Source organism: Macrotis lagotis, chromosome X, assembly GCF_037893015.1.
Source record: "Macrotis lagotis isolate mMagLag1 chromosome X, bilby.v1.9.chrom.fasta, whole genome shotgun sequence".
NCBI classification, from domain to species: Eukaryota; Metazoa; Chordata; class Mammalia; order Peramelemorphia; family Peramelidae; genus Macrotis; species Macrotis lagotis.
Genome location: NC_133666.1, coordinates 193,397,008 through 193,415,307, shown reverse-complemented (window position 1 = coordinate 193,415,307; position 18,300 = coordinate 193,397,008). Strand labels below are relative to the sequence as shown.

The 18,300-nt window shown below is 35.8% G+C and overlaps 1 pseudogene; it reads left to right on the top strand.

The window, feature by feature from the left end:
- Positions 1-245: 245 nt before the first annotated feature.
- Positions 246-13,973, top strand: LOC141498929 (interferon alpha-1-like; annotated as a pseudogene).
- The last annotated feature ends 4,327 nt before the right edge of the window (positions 13,974-18,300 follow it).

Sequence of the window (18,300 nt, the reverse complement as noted above, 5' to 3'; positions counted from 1 at the left end):
CAGTGAAATAAAATGTGACTAAAGGGAGGCTAAGATGTAATAGATAATGTGAGACAAGCATTTATGCAGAGGACTAGGTCACAGGGTGAGAACTGTAGGAATGAAAGGGCTAAGTACAACAAAATATGATTTCTAGTCTGAATAGTGGTAGAACAGGTAAAGATGAGACCATAGAATGAGGTGCAAAAAGGAATACCATTGAAACCAAAGGAAGGCAATAGATAAAGAAGATCTAAACATAGACAATGACAGTGGAGGTAATGGGAAGAGGACCAGAATGAGAAATATTTCAGCACTAAAATTAGTAGCATTTAGCAAATTACTATATGTACCTTGCAATGGAATGAGGGAAAATAAGTAAAATAGGATGCCTAATGTCAAAGAGCTTAATTTGAAAACTCTTTAGAAGGATCAATTTTCAGTTTCATAAATATTTTTAAAATGGAGTTGTTTTAAGATTAAAAAGGAAAGTAGCTTAAAGAAAGTGTTTTGCATTGAACTAAGAGCTGAGCTTGCTACTTACAGAGCAAAGACAGTCCCTGCTCTCATGGAGTCTCCATTCTTTAAAAGGACAACAACATCTAACAGTACCTACATTTCCCACTGAATTTTTTTTTTATCATCTTTCTGGAGAGATAAGGCTTATAAGAAGAAAAGATGAAAGGAAAAAAAAGGCCAGCAAAATAAATCAATGTATTGAAATAGAATGACATCATGTGCAAAGTACACTACTGATGGCCTCCCAATTCTGCAATGAAGTAGGGGGAATATATCTTCTCATATCTATTCTTTGAGTTGAAATTTAGTTATTGTATAGATGACTATCTCAAGATTCTTAACAATCAATCAGAATTTTTCAACAATTTCTCCTACATGAAGTGTTCTCATTATGGATAGTTTACTGGTTCTAAAACAGAAATATCAAAGCAAATGAGAAAGTGAAGGTGAATAGTGAATAGAAAAGGAGCTTAGACAATTGGAATCATGAATAAAAAGATAAAAGATGGCAAGATATAGTTGTAGCATATTATAGGATTGGAGAAAATTTCACAATTATGGTGATTCATTAAATCAACCACTTTTAGTCTTTCCAAGTAAAGTCACTGGTATTTATTATTCCTTTTTCTTTCAATTTTATCATTTTTTAATCAGGCACATTTTTAATAGCTAAACCCAACACTTTCATTCAATAAAGGAGGGAAAGGAAATTCACAAAGAGAGGAAGGCTCATATTTTTTGTCTGTGATCCACTGATGGAAACTTGCCCCATTGCTGTGTTGACTCTTTTCTTGTCTTTTCACATAGGGTTTGGGGTAAGCAGAGCATGGGGAGCAGAGGAAGGAAAAAGACTAATGTGTGCTGTTCTTTAACATTAACGGTTTCCTATTTCTTATTTGACCTTAGAAATATTGGTATAATAGCATTGCTGAATTGGGTACCAAGAAACCTCAATTGAAATTTTGTCTCACTGAATTACTGTCTTGTGGAAATTTACTTCAGCATCTTGTTGTTTCAGTTTCCTAATCTTCAGACAGAGGGGAGTAGTTTGGGCAAATTCTAAAGTCTTTTCTGTCTAGAAAGTTTTTGATATAAGGATTGGATTTTTTATGTTTTATGAGGTTGTTAGTTTCACTGCAGTCATCACATACATCCACTTATCTTCTCTCTGGAGGCCTTACTTTCATCTGGGGCTTCCCGGGTTATAGTTGTCTCCAAACTTAGCAAAGACAATAATGGAAATTTAAAATATGGTTATTCTCAAGTGATTATGTTATATTATATTTTTCACCTTGACCCTTCACTGGCTCATGACCTGGCAAAATTATTTTCTCTCCCTAGAACCATTATTGTCCACCTCCTTGTGGTTTTTCACATAAAGAAAAGAAATAAAATATAATTCCCCAAACCTAGCAGTTGGAATTATGGCTGTGAAATCACAATGCTTGGACACCTCATTTTACAGATGAAGAACCTCAGACTTAGAGGGCTTTATGGTCACAAAGGCAATAAAATGTGATAAATGCAGAGAAGCTTGGAAAGATGCATGATTCAAGTACACTTGCAGAAAAATGAAAAACAACTTACCTCCAATGACTTGAAAATAAAAAAGAACAAACACCACTTCCAGCTAAAGTATCAAAATGTAATGCTACAAAATTAAATAACTAAATTTCAACTCAAAGAATAGATATGAGAAGATATATTCCCCCTACTTCATTGCAGAATTGGGAGGCCATTAGTAGCATACTTTGCACATGATGTCATTCTATTTCAATACATTGGTTAATTTTGCTGGCCTTTTTTTCTTTCATCTTTTCTTCTTATAAGTCTTATCTCTCCAGAAAGATGATAAAAAAATTCAGTGGGGCATGTAGGTACTGTTAGATGTTGTTGTCCTTTTAAAGAATGGAGACTGCATGAGAGCAGGGACTGTCTTTGCTCTGTAAGTAGCAAGCTCAGCTTAGTTCAATGCTTAACATTCGATAATTGACAAATCATTGTTTTTCTTCTGAGGCAAAACCATAATGACAGTAAAGGCAGTATGATAACTCCCAACATTAACCACAAAGAACTTTGAACTAGGGCTACAAATAGAATTCTTAATCAGTACAACCAAAAAAAAAAGATAGAAATGAGATTTTTCCAGTCCCAGCACAAAGTGTGAGTCACAACAAGAATAGCTATGTACCTTGGAGGTGATGCATCAGAAACCACAGCAACTTCTGGAGCTCTCAACTCATAGCTGGGAAGCAGATCAGTTGACTGTTTAAAAAGAGTTTGCATTGGACCTCTTTGTAAGGACTGGGTGTCATTTTACATCTTCATTGCCTGTAATCAAGTTCCATATCATAGTTGCATTGCAGAGAGAAGCATATCCTTAGATCAAGCAAGAATACTACTTGGTCTAAATACCAAAGAGATCAAAGGTACTAAATAATAAAAATGTTTTTTTATCCTCAAAGCACAACACACTGTCAAATCTAATAGAGAACATTTCTTATGATTGGCATAACCAGAAAAAACTCACATTTTTGTAATAAAAATTGCCCACATTTATATCTTCCCTAAATCTTTCTTAAGTACTTTGCATTTATTATCTTATTTGATTTTTCAAACCACCTGTTTTGGCTGCATTTATCAGTCAGGCAATTAGAGGCTCAAATAAGTAATATCAGAGGTATAAATCATGCAGGCACATTAAAATGTAAAATATTTAATAATATAAATATATAAAACATATTTATATATAAATATATAATAAAATGTATAATGAATATAATATATAAATATATAATATAAATAATATAAATAATATAAATAAAACATCAGGAAAACAGAGTATTATAATATGATGTTTTAAAAGTCAATAAATAGGGGGCGGAGCCAAGATGGCGACAAGAAGGGATCGAGTCTTAGGAGCTCTCTGATAAAATTCATCAGCTAAGGACTCTAACTAAACTTTTGAGAGACAGAACCCACAAAGGGACCCAGCGAGGCAGTTTTCCTACTCAAGGTAACCTGGAAAAGAGCAGAAAGGCTCTGCTCCCCGGGATTGGAGAGGCGGCCTGCCAGAGGGGTGGCCCACCAGAGCCAAAGACCTTCAGCCTCCCAGAGGCAGCCCCAGGGAGCTGGGAGTCTCAGCTCACAGCAGCGGGGGAGTCTCCTGAGCTGCACCCCAGGGAGCACTGGGCACAAAGTGGGGGGACAGTGGGGGACCTCTGCCAGAGCCAGGACATGGAGCCCAGCACTCAGGGCACACAGCCAGTAGCTTGGTTTTTCCACAGCCCAGATCCAGAAACAGAAGCAGGCAGCTGGGAAGCAAGAGCCCCCAGGGCATGAGCCCATTGAGCTGAGGGAGGGGAGTGAAGAGAGACTGCTGAGCTCTGTCCTGTGCCCCTGGAACAGGACTCTGGGGCTCTGACCACATTCAGATCCTGATCCCAGTCTAGGCCCCACCTATAGAACAGCAGGCTCCCCCACCTCAGCCCCGTGGCAGAGTGGGGCGCTTATGGTCATTCACAGACCAGGAGGGACGACAGAGCCTCACACACTGAGACTCTTGTGGGAGTGTCCCAAAAGCTCAGGAAGCACCCCCTAAAACAGGGTTAGACTGGGAAAATGAGCAAGCAGTGAAACAAGAGAAACACCATTGAGAAATACATTATCTATGAACCCAAGAAAGATTAATATAGTCAGTCTGAAGATGAGGAAGCACAAGCTCCTGCATCCAAAGACTCCAAGAAAAATAGAAATTGGGCTCAGGCTATGGCAGAGCTCAAAAAAGACTTTGAAAATCAAATGAAGGAGTTGGAAGAAAAACTGGGAAAAGAAAGGAGAGAGATGCAGGAAAGACATCAAAATGAAATTAGCAGCCTAGTCAAGGAAATCCAAAAAAATGCTGAAGAAAATAGCATGCTAAAAACCAGCTTAGGTCAAATGGATAAAACAGTTCAAAAAGTTATTGAGGAGAAGAATACTTTAAAAAGCAAAATTGGCCAGATGGAAAAAGAAATAAGAAAACTCTCTGAGGAGAACAAATCCTTCAGACAAAGAATAGAATTCAGGGAGATTGATGAATTTAACAGAAATCGGAATCAATACTTCAAAACAAAAAAAATGAAAAATTAGAAGAAAATGTGAAATATCTCATTGAAAAAACAACTAATATGGAAAACAGACTTAGGAAAGATAATTTAAAAATTATTGGAATACCTGAAAGTCATCAGGAAAAGAGCCTTGACATCACTTTCAAAGAATTACTACAGGAAAATTGCCCTGATATTCTAGAAGCAGAGGGCAAAATAGAAATGGAGAGAATACACCGATCCCCCCCGAGAAAGAGATCCCAAAAAACCAACCCCTAGGAATATTATAGCCAAGTTCCAGAACCCCAAGTGAAAGAGAAAATATTACAAGCAGCCAGAAGGACACAGTTCAAATATCGTGGCGCTGCAGTCAGGATTACACAGGACTTAGCAGCAGCTACATGGGAAGCTTGGAGGGCTTGGAATACAATATACCGGAAGGCAAAAGAGCTTAGAATGCAGCCAAGAATGAACTACCCAGCAAGGATGAATGTCCTCTTCCAGGGAAAAAGATGGAATTTCAATGAACCAGGGGAATTTCAAAGGTCCTTTTGGAATGGCCAGAGCTGAACAGAAGGTTTGATCTTCAGATACAGGACTCAGGTGAAGCATGGAGATTGGAGGAGAGGGGGGGAAATATGAGGGACTTAATGAGGATGAACTGCATGTATTCCTGCATAGAAAAATGACACTGATAATACCCATATGAACCTTCTCAGTTAATAGAGCAGGTAGAGAGAGCTTTTATAGTTGAAGTACAGGAGAAAGCTGAATTCGAAGATAAAATATGGTGTAAAAATGGAGTCAATAGAAAAAAAAAAAGGGAAATGGAATGGGAGAAAGAAAAAGGAGAGGGGGAATAGTCCAAGATATCTCACATAAGATTTTTTTTATTACAATGAGCTATTGCAATGATATGGAAGTGGGGAGGCAAAGGAGAATGAGGGAACCTTTGCTCTCATCAGAGATGGCTAGGAGAGGAAACAGCATATATACTCAATGGGGTATAGACATCTGGAGTAAGAAGGAGCTGGGAGCAGGGGTAAGGGGTGGGGCTATGAATAAAGGAGGAGAGGATGGACCATGGTGGGGGGAGTCGCCAGATATAACACATTTTCTTTCTTAATTCTTGCAAGGGGCTGGGATTGGAAGGCCTGCCCAGGACCACAGGGCCAGGTGGATTCTGGGCCTAAGGGGTGGTATGGGGGCTCAGGGCTTCTTGGCCCCAGGACCAGGGTTCTGTCTGCTGCGCCACTCAGCGACCCTACAGCAGAGTCAGAGTGAAAGGAGAGAGAAAGTAGAGTACATGGTAGTGGAGAAATAAGAAAGGAGGGAGTTGCGATCAGCAATGGCAACGGTGGAAAAATATGGAAATAATTTTTGTGATGGACTTATCATAAAGAATGAAATCGACCCAAGACAGAGTTGTTGGTGTTGGAACAAAGACTCAAGCACATTTTTTGTTATTATTATTTGGGGGAGGGTGCAAGGCAAGTGGGGCTGGATGGCCTGCCTGGGGCCACATAGCAGGGTGATCTTTGGGTGTCTGGGGCCGGATTTGGACCCAGGTGCTCTTGGCTCAAGGGCCAATGCTCTGTCTGCCACCCAGCCACCCATACTATTATTACTATTTTATTTTATTTTATTTTGGGTCTTTTTTTCTTTCTTTTTTTTTTTGGTTTTTGCAGGGCAGTGGGGATCGGGTGGCTTGCATGTCACGCAGCTGGGTGATTGTTGGGTTTACGAGGCTGGATATGGACTCGGGTGCTCGTGGCTCCAGGGCTGGTGCTTCGTCCATTGTGCCACCTGGCCATACCTACAATTATTACTATTATTTTTTTATTTTAATTTTTTTCTCTCCCCTTTACTTTTTTCTCCCAAGCAAATCTATATTCATGGGGGAGGAGGGGTATTTTGTTTACTTGTAAACAAGAATTTTTTATTAATGTAAAAAAACACTTGTACAAAATGAGAATAAAAAATAAATTAAAAAACAATTGAAAAAAAAGTCAATAAATAGGGGCAGCTAGGTGACGCAGGGGGTAGAGCACCAGCCCTGGAGTCAGGAGTATCTGAGTTCAAATCTGGCCTCAGACACTTAATAATTACCTAGCTGTGTGACTCTGGGCAAGCTACTTAACCTCATTGCCTTGCAAAAAATAATAAATAAAAGTCAATAAATAGCCCAGTATGATCCTGAAAAGTTTATTGGCCCTGTTCTTTGCAACTGAAAAGTTTCATTGGCCTGTAAAGTTCATTGATCTGTTTCTTTTTTCTATTTGACACCATTGAGTTAAATGACATGTCCAAGGTCAGCTACTAATAAGTTTCCAAGATGGAAGTCAACCTCAGCTCTTCCTATTTTCATCATTTGTATTTTATTCGTTTTGTCAGGAAGCATTTTCAATGTGCAGGTTTGTACATCTGGATGGACAGAGCAAAATTTAAGTTCCAGAAACAGACTCAGGAAAAGCAAAGTGCCACAGAAAACTGTCAATTCTTTGCCTCTCTTTATTTCTTTAAATATTTTAAATAATTTTAATAATTTTATAATAAAATAAATAATTTAAAATAGATAAATATTTCTTTAAATATTTAAATATTTTGCTCACAGCTTATTGCTTTTATTGCCATTTCAAAAATTATATCAAACAGTAATTGTGTAAAGTGAACAGTTTGGCTATATTTTTGCATTTATGGAAATAATATCTAATGTTTCTTCATTCTATATAAACCTGTCTTTGCTTTCTTCAACTGAATATTTTATATTTTCCCAATTACATGAGAAAATAATGTTAAACATTTATTTTCCAATTTCTAAATTCCAAATCTTTTCCTTTCCTCAATTTTCTCTATTCTCATTGAGAAGGAAAGACTTTCATGTAGGTTATACATATGCATTCATACAAAACATATTGATTTATAGTCATGTGAAAATAAACCAAAAAATCCCAAGAAAAACAAAGAAAAAAGTTTTTTTTTGTTTAAAATATGCTTCCCCTTTCTCCCAAGATGGCACTGAAGTTAAAAAAGAAAGCAATTGCTTTCACAACACCCAAGGTAAAAGCAAATCCAAGTCTTGAAGGCCAAGAAGGTAGAGTTGAAGGATGCCCATAGCTAGAAAAAAAGAAGGAATGCCCATGTCCCCTACCTTATGTTTCTTGCTAAGGTTTTTAAGGAATCTTAAATAGCCTTGGAAAAGTGACCTGCTTTGGAGAAGGAAGTTTGATAACTATGCCATTATTAATTTTCCTGTATTCATAGAATCATTTTTGAAGTACATTGAGGACAAGAAAATCCAAGTCTTCATTGTAAAGTCAAGGTAGCAAGCATCACATCAAGCAAGCAGTAAAGAAGACATTGATGTGGCTAAGGTCAACACACTGATGGAAAGAAGCAGATTTGTGCCCAATGTGTTATAATGTTTTAGATATTGCCAACAAGATTGGAATCATCTAACTGTATGACTCTACCTACAAGGTTAAAAAAAATCATTTTCCACAGCTTTTGTGATAAGAACTCAGACAAGAACTATTTGGAAAACTGGAAAAGAAAATTAGATTTAATCCAACACCTCACACCATGTACCAAAATGGAAGTCAAAATATGTGCATGATTTAGACGTTAAGGTTGATACCAAGAGCAAATTAGATGAGAAGGGATAGTGGACCTGTCAGACCTATGGGGAAGGGAAGAATTCATGACCAAAGAAGAGATAGAAAACATGACAAAGTGCAAAACAGATAAATTTGATTATATTAAACTAAAAGGTTTTTAAACAAATAAAACTAAAGCAATCAAGATAGGAAGGGAAATAGAAAGCTGGAAAATAATCCTAATAGTAAGAGTCTCTGATCAAGGCTTCAAATCATAAGAATCAAATTCATAAAAATGCTAGTCATTCCTCAATTAATAAATGGTCAAACAATATCAACTATCAACAGGCAGTTTTCAGATGATAGCACATATATTTGCTATATGCAGCTAAATATTACATTCAGAATGGGGGGAGAAGAGGGAAGAGGAAGAAAAATTTGGATCTTGATTGTAAATATAAAGGTTAAAATTTTACACATGAAATTTTTGAAAAAAATGAAATAATACTGAAAAATTTGGCATCAATTTACATTTTACTTTTTATAGTTTTCCTCAGGTGATCGATAGCATTTTTAATCAAAAGTACTTTAGAATTGGGGTGGGGCCAAGATGTCAGAGAAAGACAAGGGACTTGCCTGAGTTATCCCCCAAATTGCTCCAAATATTTTTAAATAAAGTCTCCAAACAAATTTGAGAGTGGCAGAACCCACCAAAAGAGAAAGTGAATCAATTGGCTGGAAAAGGTCTGTTGTCCTGAGGTGAGAGGAGCACAGTGCAGGGAAGATCAGGCCAGCACCACATATTCCCAGCCATCCAGGGAAAGGAAACAAACTCTGGTGTGCTAGTGCAACTGTGACCTGAACCTGTTTGGGGCATTCCACAAAAGTGCTTCACCACAGTCAGCCAAGTACAGCCCTCTAGTCTGCGTGTGACAAGTCATCCAAGCTCCCTACAGTCTATAGACTGAGAGCTGTGGAAGCTGCCCCTGCAGCTACTTATTCATCCCCCCATAGACTGGCTGTGGATTTATTACTTCATGGTCCAGGCTAGAGCAGCTTGTGCTAGAGAAGCCCTGTTCTCCTCTCACTCTGGTGACACAAACCTTTCCTTCCTGCCCTTCCAAGTTTTCCTGAGATGAAACATTGTTTCACCCCATGTTTTTGTGGAGTCTTGCTCCAAAAATGCTCTGGAGGCTCTATTTAAAGTTGTCTGAAGGGGGAAGAGCTCAGAAAAATCTAAAATTCAAAAATTATTTCAAATTTTTTATTTTTCTTTATTTTATGACTTCTTTTTGATTGATTTTTGGCAAACTTGTGTTTTTAACTGTTGGGTAAGCACATATTCAATTTCTTAGTGTTTTTCTATAAAGTTGTTCTTCATTTTATATATGTGTGTGTGTACATATATATACATGAATTCTATAGAACTTTATGATTCTAAATCATGCATTTTTTCTTGAATTTTCTAGATTTTCTTTTCTGTCTTTGGGTTTTTTATTGCATTAAAATATGTGTTCAGTTCATTGCTGTTCATAATATTTTGTAAATGTTCTGGAATTATTTTTGCTATAAAATGTATTCTCTGAACATTCTTTTACATAAGTAAAGATATGCTGCTGTGTTATCTCATCATTATGACTTTTTCCAAATCAACTTTTTCTCTAATTTATTCTTTGACATATTTGTTTAGAATTATGTTATTTAGTCGTCAGTACTATTGTTTTTCTTGCTTTTCCCTTCATTGATTACTATTTGTGTAAATTATCATCTACAAAAATATAAACTTCTTTCTGACCTAAAAAATCTCTATCAATAAACACTCTTTAAAAATAAATTTGGTTGCAATTCCAGAATTATAAGAAAGAAGGGGTTTTAATGACAACTATCAGAAAAGATATTGAGCATGATATAAGACAAAGAAATGAGAATAAGAGGGAAGAGAAGAAAAATGAAGGTTAGAGTGGCTACATAAAGTATCTGGAAAGAAATATAAGGTAAGACTGAATACCCTAGAAGGAATACAGCCTATGGGGCTTTGCTTGTTGTTTGGAAAATAGTTAATCACATTAAAAGTTTGGAAAACAAACATTTCCTTATAATAACTGAAAAAATTTAAAGCATTATATACATATTATTAAAATGGTACATTTATTTGCTTCATATGGCGTTTAATATAAATATTATTAGGTCCATTTTAATAGGGGAAGGCATGAAAACCTCAGAAATTTATTCTGGTTATAACTAATAATTGTCTCATGTGGGATTGGATTCAAATCTTTTTTTTGTTTGTTTGCTTGTTTTTTGCAAGGCAAATGGGGTTAAGTGGCTTGCCCAAGGCCACACAGCTAGGTAATTATTAAGTGTGAGGCTGGATTTGAACTCAGGTACTCCTGACTCCAGAGCTGGTGCTCTATCTATTATGCCACCTAGCTACCCCGATTCAAATCTTTTTGATCCAAACTTAACATCCTAGATGATATGCTACTATGACTCTCATGTAATAGCTTATATAATGGCACTCATATAATAACTTACAGTAAACTGCTGTAGGCTGCAAAATGGCAACAAACAACTCTCCCAAAAAACACAGCATATTTTTAAATTTAACTACATTAGTCACCTATTTCTTTAATAAACCTAGACAATCAGCAAAGCAATGAAACAAACCACGAATAGATTTAATTCAACGACTTCAGCTAAATGTCTTTGTCTTTTTGCAATTCCATCAAATTTTCTTTATGAATCTGGAGGCTCTACAGGATAAAACATATGTTTTCATTGGTTAATTTTTATGCTACTTTAAAGGATAGTACCTTTGTTTTTCTGTAAGAACAATGATAATATTTATTTTTGCTTTGTTTGAAAGCACTTGCAATCTAGATGACTGTGTTCTTGCTCTTTAAAAGGGAAATTTCATCTATGAGTCCATGCTTTTGAGCCAACACAGACTCATCCTCACACCTCCTGATAGCCAGCTATCCCCAGGAGAACACTTGCCCCTTCTCATTGACCTGAATATTGTGTATAGAGACAACACATTCTTTTAGAGAAAGGGTCCACTGTGGCACCAACTATTCTCAAAATAAACTCATTGCAAATTTGTTTTCCTTCTACAAGGTAATGCTATTTAATTGCTAATTGATCCAGGGATTGGAAGAGTACTGAAGGCATGAGAAAACAGTTTAATTTCTCCCTAATATGCAAGAACCTAGATGATGAGGTTAAGGTTTGAAGAGTGACCACTTTAAGGATTAACAATCTCTGCGCTTCATTGATAAGTATTTTGCCTTGTGAGGTTACTTCCCTATTTTTACCTTATGAATTCTGTAGTAATTGATCTAGCACCTAATTTCTCTTGGAATTAAGAACTGGAGAAGGTAACTTATTCTCACTGTTAAGTGATGACAAGACATTCATTTAGGAATTCACATTCTAACAATAGGAGTCAATACACCTAGGCAAGTGTCTCCAAGCAGGAGTATTGCTTTATTAAATGCTAGAAGTATATAACACACTGCTTCTTGAGTTGTAAACTGATTCTCCCATTCTGGAAAGCAATTTGGAAATATGCGCTAAGAGTCATAAAGCTGTGCATATACTTTAAAGCAGTTAGATTTATATCCCAAATAGATAAAAAAAAGGGGGGGGAGATACTTACAGAACTTTTCATTTGTAACTTTTTGAGGTTGTTAAGAATTAGAACTTGAAAGTATGCCAACCAATAGGGAAAGGGCACCATATGCTGTAGTATATGATTCTGATGAAATATTACTAAGCTATAAGAAGTGATGATCTGAATAATTTCAGAAAAATCTGGAAAACTTTGGAAAGAGTTACATAAAAATGAAACAAAGTGAAGCGAGCAAAACCAGGCAGACACTATATCACAACAACAACGTTATACAATGAAGAATCATGGATAACTTAGTTATTCTCAATAATACAATGATTCAAGGCAACTTCAACATGCTATCTGTCTTCCTCCAGAGAAAACTGTTTTTGTCTAAATATATACCCAAGCATACTAATTTTTCTTTCTTTCTTTCATTTTTTTTTTAGTTTTTGCAAGGCAATGGGGTTAAGTGGCTTGCTCAAGGCCATACAGCTAGTTAACTAGTAAGTGTCTGAGGCTGGATTTGAACTCCAGTACTCCTGACTCCAAGGCCAGTGTTTGATCCACTGTGCCACCTAGCCACCCCTTTCTTTAATTTTTAAGTTTTCTTTTGCAAAAATACTAACATGAAAATAGTTGATGTAATTTCTCATTTATAACATATCAAATTAGTTGATGTATCACAGGGGGGCAAGGTAAGGATGGGACAGAAAAAGGAAAGAATATGGAACCGAAAATTTAAAGAAAACCAAATGCTGAAATTGCTTTCACATATAATTAGAGAACATATGAAATATTAGTTTTATCAAAAATTGCAAGTTTGTTCAGGAAAGTCGTAGGGGAATAGATTGGCATACATTTTCAAAAAATGCAACAGAGTTAAGCAGAATAAAATCTCAAATTTGGAAAGAATGAGGTGAAGGAAGGCAGGTCACAGACATTGTACACTTGAATAACTACAAGATAGCAGCACAGTGAAATCAAGTATGACTGCAGGAATACTTAGATGTAGTGGATGATGAAAGGCAAACATTAATCAGGAGAATGAGGTCACAGGGTGGGAATGATGGGCATGAAAGGGCTGAGTTCAACAAAATAAGATTTTTGGTCTGAATAGCTGGCATACAGGTAAGTGGGAGGTCATGGAATGAAGTGAAGAAAGGAATAACCCTGAAACCAAAGGAAGAAAAAAAAAAGATAATTAAGACCTAATCAAAAATGTTGGCAATGGCAGCACTAGGGAGAGGATTGTAGTGAAAAATATTTTAGTTATAAAATTAAAAGCATTTAGTAAATGACTATATGTGTCTTACAAGGGAATGAGAAAAATTTAAGTAAAATAGTATGCCTCATCTCAAAGAATTTAATCTATGAACTCTCCAAAAAGGGGGAAATTTGCTTGCAGTTTTACAAAGATTTAAAAGATGGGTTGGTTTTAAGGTTAAAAAAAAGACAGTGGAAATTCCGTTTTAAGTAATGAAAAGTAATTACATTTAGCACTATTTAAGAGAAAGTAACCCAAAGACCAGATATCCAAGACACTGACAAAGACTCACTGATCTCCCAGCTCAGCCAAACCCAAACCATCCATCAGCATCACCAAGACCTTCTAGACCTTATTGCCATTTGCCCTGGTGCAGGTCTGCTCCAGTTCCCTCTGCTCTCTGGGTTGTGATCTGACTCAGGGATTGCAGGAAGACTTCCCACTTCTGAACCAAATAAGCATATTTCCCCCTGGTGCTATCTTGGAAGGACTGGACCAGCTTTAAGTTCCCAAAGGAAGCCATGGAAGGCAGAGTCATTATTCATGAAATGCTCCAACAGATCTTCACCATCTTCAGTCTGAAAGCTGTTCCTGCAGCTTGAAATCAGACCCAGCTCATGCAACTGCTCATTGGACTGGGTCAGCAGCTGCAGCAGCTGGAGAAGTGTCTTGGGCAAGATGGGCAGTAGGAAGACCTTTTCTTGGAGAGCCAGAACCTCGGGCTGGCCTTGAAGAGCTACTTCCAAGGAATAAGCCAGTACCTGCAAGGAAGAGAGTATAGTCACTGTGCCTGGGAGATTGTGCAAGTAGAGATCAGGAGCATCTTCCTGTTTATGGGTACACTACCAAGAAAATTCGAAAACTGCAGAATAAAAAAACGACTTTCAGTTCTTCAAATACTGAGTCCTTCCTAAAATTATGCAAACATTAGAAAGAATTATTTCTACACAAAGTAAAAATTATTGGGATTAAGTCAATGATTTTGTCACAATATAAGTTTCTATTCCTTTATTGAAAGGAAATCTGATTCTGGGGAATCATCATCTGTTTTCAAGGACTTAACATTTTATAATTGGGAGCTTTCTATTTATGTATCTATCTTTTTATTTTTTACTATTTGTTGTTATGCTAATGTTTATTTTTCTCCTTTGAAGAAGGAACACTTCTCTAGTACTCATAAAGTTTATTGTGAATTGTATTTTGCATATGAAATAAATTCTTTTAAAGTACTCTATTTTATTAAAAAAGACATTCTTTGTTAATAAATATGATAAGAAAATGAAGATTTAACTACACATGAGTTCAGAGGAGATTCATTACAAGAATGCAATTCGAGAAGCTAAACCAACTCTGCAACTCAGTGGATTTATATAGTTGCAAAATAACACAGAGAATGTGCTCCTAGATAAATCATATTCTAAAGGAAAGGTACAACCTATTCCAAAATACATGTGTCCATAGGAAAGACTTAATTAACATTGAAAAAATATTGTAGCTTACGAATAACAAGACAATTCTGGGAAAGAAATCATAATCTTGGAAATAAAACCACTAAAGTTTTTATACCCTTTAGCTGAGAAATTCCACTAAGTTTACACCCCAAGGAGACCATTGATTGATAAGAACAATATGTCCAATTGAGTCAAAATATTTATAGAAATGCTTATAAGGATATGAAAGAAGTGGAAACAAAGTAGACTTCCATTGACTGAGGAATGGCAAACTTTTGGCATTACATATGTTTCAGGAAGCAAGTATTGACTGAATTACATTAAAAATGTTTAACAAAATACCTAACATTGTAATAGTACATAGATAATGACCATATGTGATTTTCTAAGTCAATATGTGGCCTGCAGAGATATTTATATTCTGAGCTAGATGCTCAAGTGGATAAACTTCAAGTCACCTGATAGAGGTGACCTTGGGCAAATCCCTTCAGCCCTTATAACTTTATTTCCCTCATTTGTAAAATGGAAAAATATAATTGCATCTACATTACAGGGTTTTTGCTGGGAATATCAAATTAGTTTACAAAGGAAAGGTATTGTGTAAAAGACAACTCTCATTACTATTAAAAATTACAATCAGAATTATTTAACAATTACTTGGCACTTGGAATAATTAGGACTCATATACAAAGTTCAAAATAGAAATATCAAAGTAAATGAGAAAGTGGAGTTGAATAGTCAATAGGAAAGAATCTTAGGCATTTAGAAAAATGAATGAAAAGAAAAAGGGATGGTAGGAAGTGGTTGTAGCATATTGTAAGAGAGGAAAAAATTCCACATTTCATATGATTCATGAAAAAAAACATTTTCAGTCTTCGCAGGTTAAGGAATTGACAATTCTTTGTTTCATTTGTCTTTTAATTTTGTCATTTTCTGATTAAACACAATTCTTTTATTTCAGCCCCATATTCTCATTCATAAAGGAGGGAAAGGTATCTTTCATATATATATATGCATATGCATATATATAAAATATATATATATTCATGAAGAAATGAAGGGTCATATCTCTTGTCCGTGATTCACTTATGGAAACTTGCCCCATATCTATGTTGACTCATTTCTGGTCTTTTCAGGAAGGGTTTGATGTAAGCATCATAGGGAGCAGAGGAAAGAATAAGTATTGTATTTGTTACTCTTTCCTTTGACCTTAGAAATCTTGGTGTAATGGCATTATAGTACTGGATAACAAGAAACCTGAGTTTTACTGTGGACTTTGTCAATGACTGTCTTTCTCAGGAAAACTTACTTTGCTTTTGTTTCCTAATCTTTAAACAGAGTGGAAGAGTTTGGCAAATCCCAAAAGTCTCTTTTGTCTAGGAAGTTTTTATTATCTAAATTAGATAGATGTGTTTTATGAGGATGTTTGCTTCACTGCTATCACTGTACATAGCCACTTATCTTCTTTCTGGAGACCACACTTTCATCTGGAGTTTCCCTCTTCAAATAGGGGAAGTCCTACTCATAGTTTTCTCCAAAGTCTATAAAGGCAATAATGAAAATTAATTATTGCTTTTACTCTCCAGTGGCTACATTTTAATTTGTACTCCTGGGCTCTTCACTGGCTCATATTAGGCAAAGTTGTTATCTCTCCCTGGACCCATTTCTGTGTCTAAAATCTGTAAATTCTAGAAACTTGGATTATAGATGTTAGATGACCATATTTGTACACTTCAGTTTTACGGATGAAGAACCTGAGGTTTAGAGTGATTCTTGGTCACAATGGCAATAAATGAGATAAATACAAAGAAGCTTGGAAAGATACATGAATAGAATCAAGTATAGAAATAGAAACCCATTATACCACCATTGGTTCACAATATAAAAGAGAAGAAAAAAGATCATGAAAATTGAATGCTACAAAATTAAAATAACCAAATTTAATTTCAATGAATAGCTATGAGAAGACCCATCCCCCCATTTCATGGCAGAGTTTGAGGGTCATTTATAGAGTATTTTGCAAATAATGACACTCTGTTCCAAGACATTGGTGGGGCAGCTAGGTGGTGCAGTGGATAGAGTACTGGACCTGGAGTCAGGAAGACCTGAGTTTAAATCTGACCTCAGACACTCAATAATTGCCTAGCTGTGTGATCTTGGGCAAGTCACTTAACCCCATTGCCTTAATTTTTTTTAAAGAAATATTTTATTTTGAGTTTTATGATTATCCCCCCATTCTTGCTTTCTACCCCCCCCACAGAAGGCATTCTGTTAGTCTTAACATTGGCTATATCTTATACATTGATCTCAGTTGAATGTGATGAGAGAGAAATCATATCCTTAAGGAATAAAAATAAATTATGAGATAGTGAACTTACATAATAATATAACATTTTTAGGTTTTTGCAAGGCAAATGGGGTTAAGTTGCTTGCCCAAAGCTACACATCTAGGTAATTATTAAGTGTCTGAGGCTGGATTTGAACTCAGGTACTCCTGACTCCAGGGCCTGTGCTCTAACCACTGCACCACCTAGCCACCCTGAGAGTTATGAACTTTGAACAAAGACCAAGGATGATTACCATCAAATTAGAAAAAAAAAGTTAGGGGCTGCTAGTTATATATACATATATATATGCATATATATATATGCACACACATATATCTATCTATATATGTATATATATATATATATATATATATATATATATATATATATATATGATATCACATTTTGTTAAGCCATTCTCCAATTGAAGGACATTCACTTAATTTCCAATTTTTTGCCATCACAAACAGGGCTGCTATAAATATATTTGTACAAGTGATGTTTTTATCCTTTTTCATAATCTCTTCAGGGTATTGACCCAGTAGTGGTATTGCTGGGTCAAAGGCTATGTACATTTTTGTTGCCCTTTGAGCATAATCCCAAATTGCTCTCCAGAAAGGTTGGATGAGTTCACAGCTCCATCTGCAATGTATTAGTGTCCCAGATTTCCCGCATCCCTTCCAACATTGATCATTGTCCTTTCTGGTCATGTTGGTCAGTCTGAGAGGTGTGAGGTGGTATCTCAGAGATGCTTTAATTTGCATTTCTTTAATAAGTAATGATTTGGAGCATTTTTTCATATGACTATGGATTGCTTTGATTTCCTCATCTGTAAATTGACTTTGCATATCCTTTGACCAGTTGTCAATTAGAGAATGACTTGCTATTTTGAAAATTTGACTCAGTTCTCTGTATATTTTAGAAATGAGTCCTTTGTCAGAAATACTAGTTGCAAAAATTGTTTACCAATTTGCTACATTTCTTTTGATCTTGGTAACAGTGGTTTTGTCTGTGCAAAAGCTTTTTAATTTAATGTAATCAAAATTATCTAGTTTGTTTTGAATGGTGTTTTCTATCTCTTCCTTTATCATAAACTGCTTCCCTTTCCATAGATCTGACAGGTAAACTACTCCTCGATCTTCTAGTTTGCTTATATTATTGTTTTTCATACCTAAATCCTATATCCATTTGGTATCCTAGTGTAGGGTGTGAGGTGTTGGTCTAATCTAAGTTTCTTCCATAATAACTTCCAATTTTCCCAACAGTTTTTATCAAAGAGAGAGTTTTTTATCCCAATAGCTGGACTCTTTTGGTTTCTCAGACAGCAGATTAGTATAATCATTTTCTGCTATTGCACCTAGTCTATTCCACTGATGCATGACACTATTTCTTAGCCAATACCAGACAATTTTGAGGACTGATGCTTTATAATATAATTTTAGACCCAGTAAGGCTAAGCCACC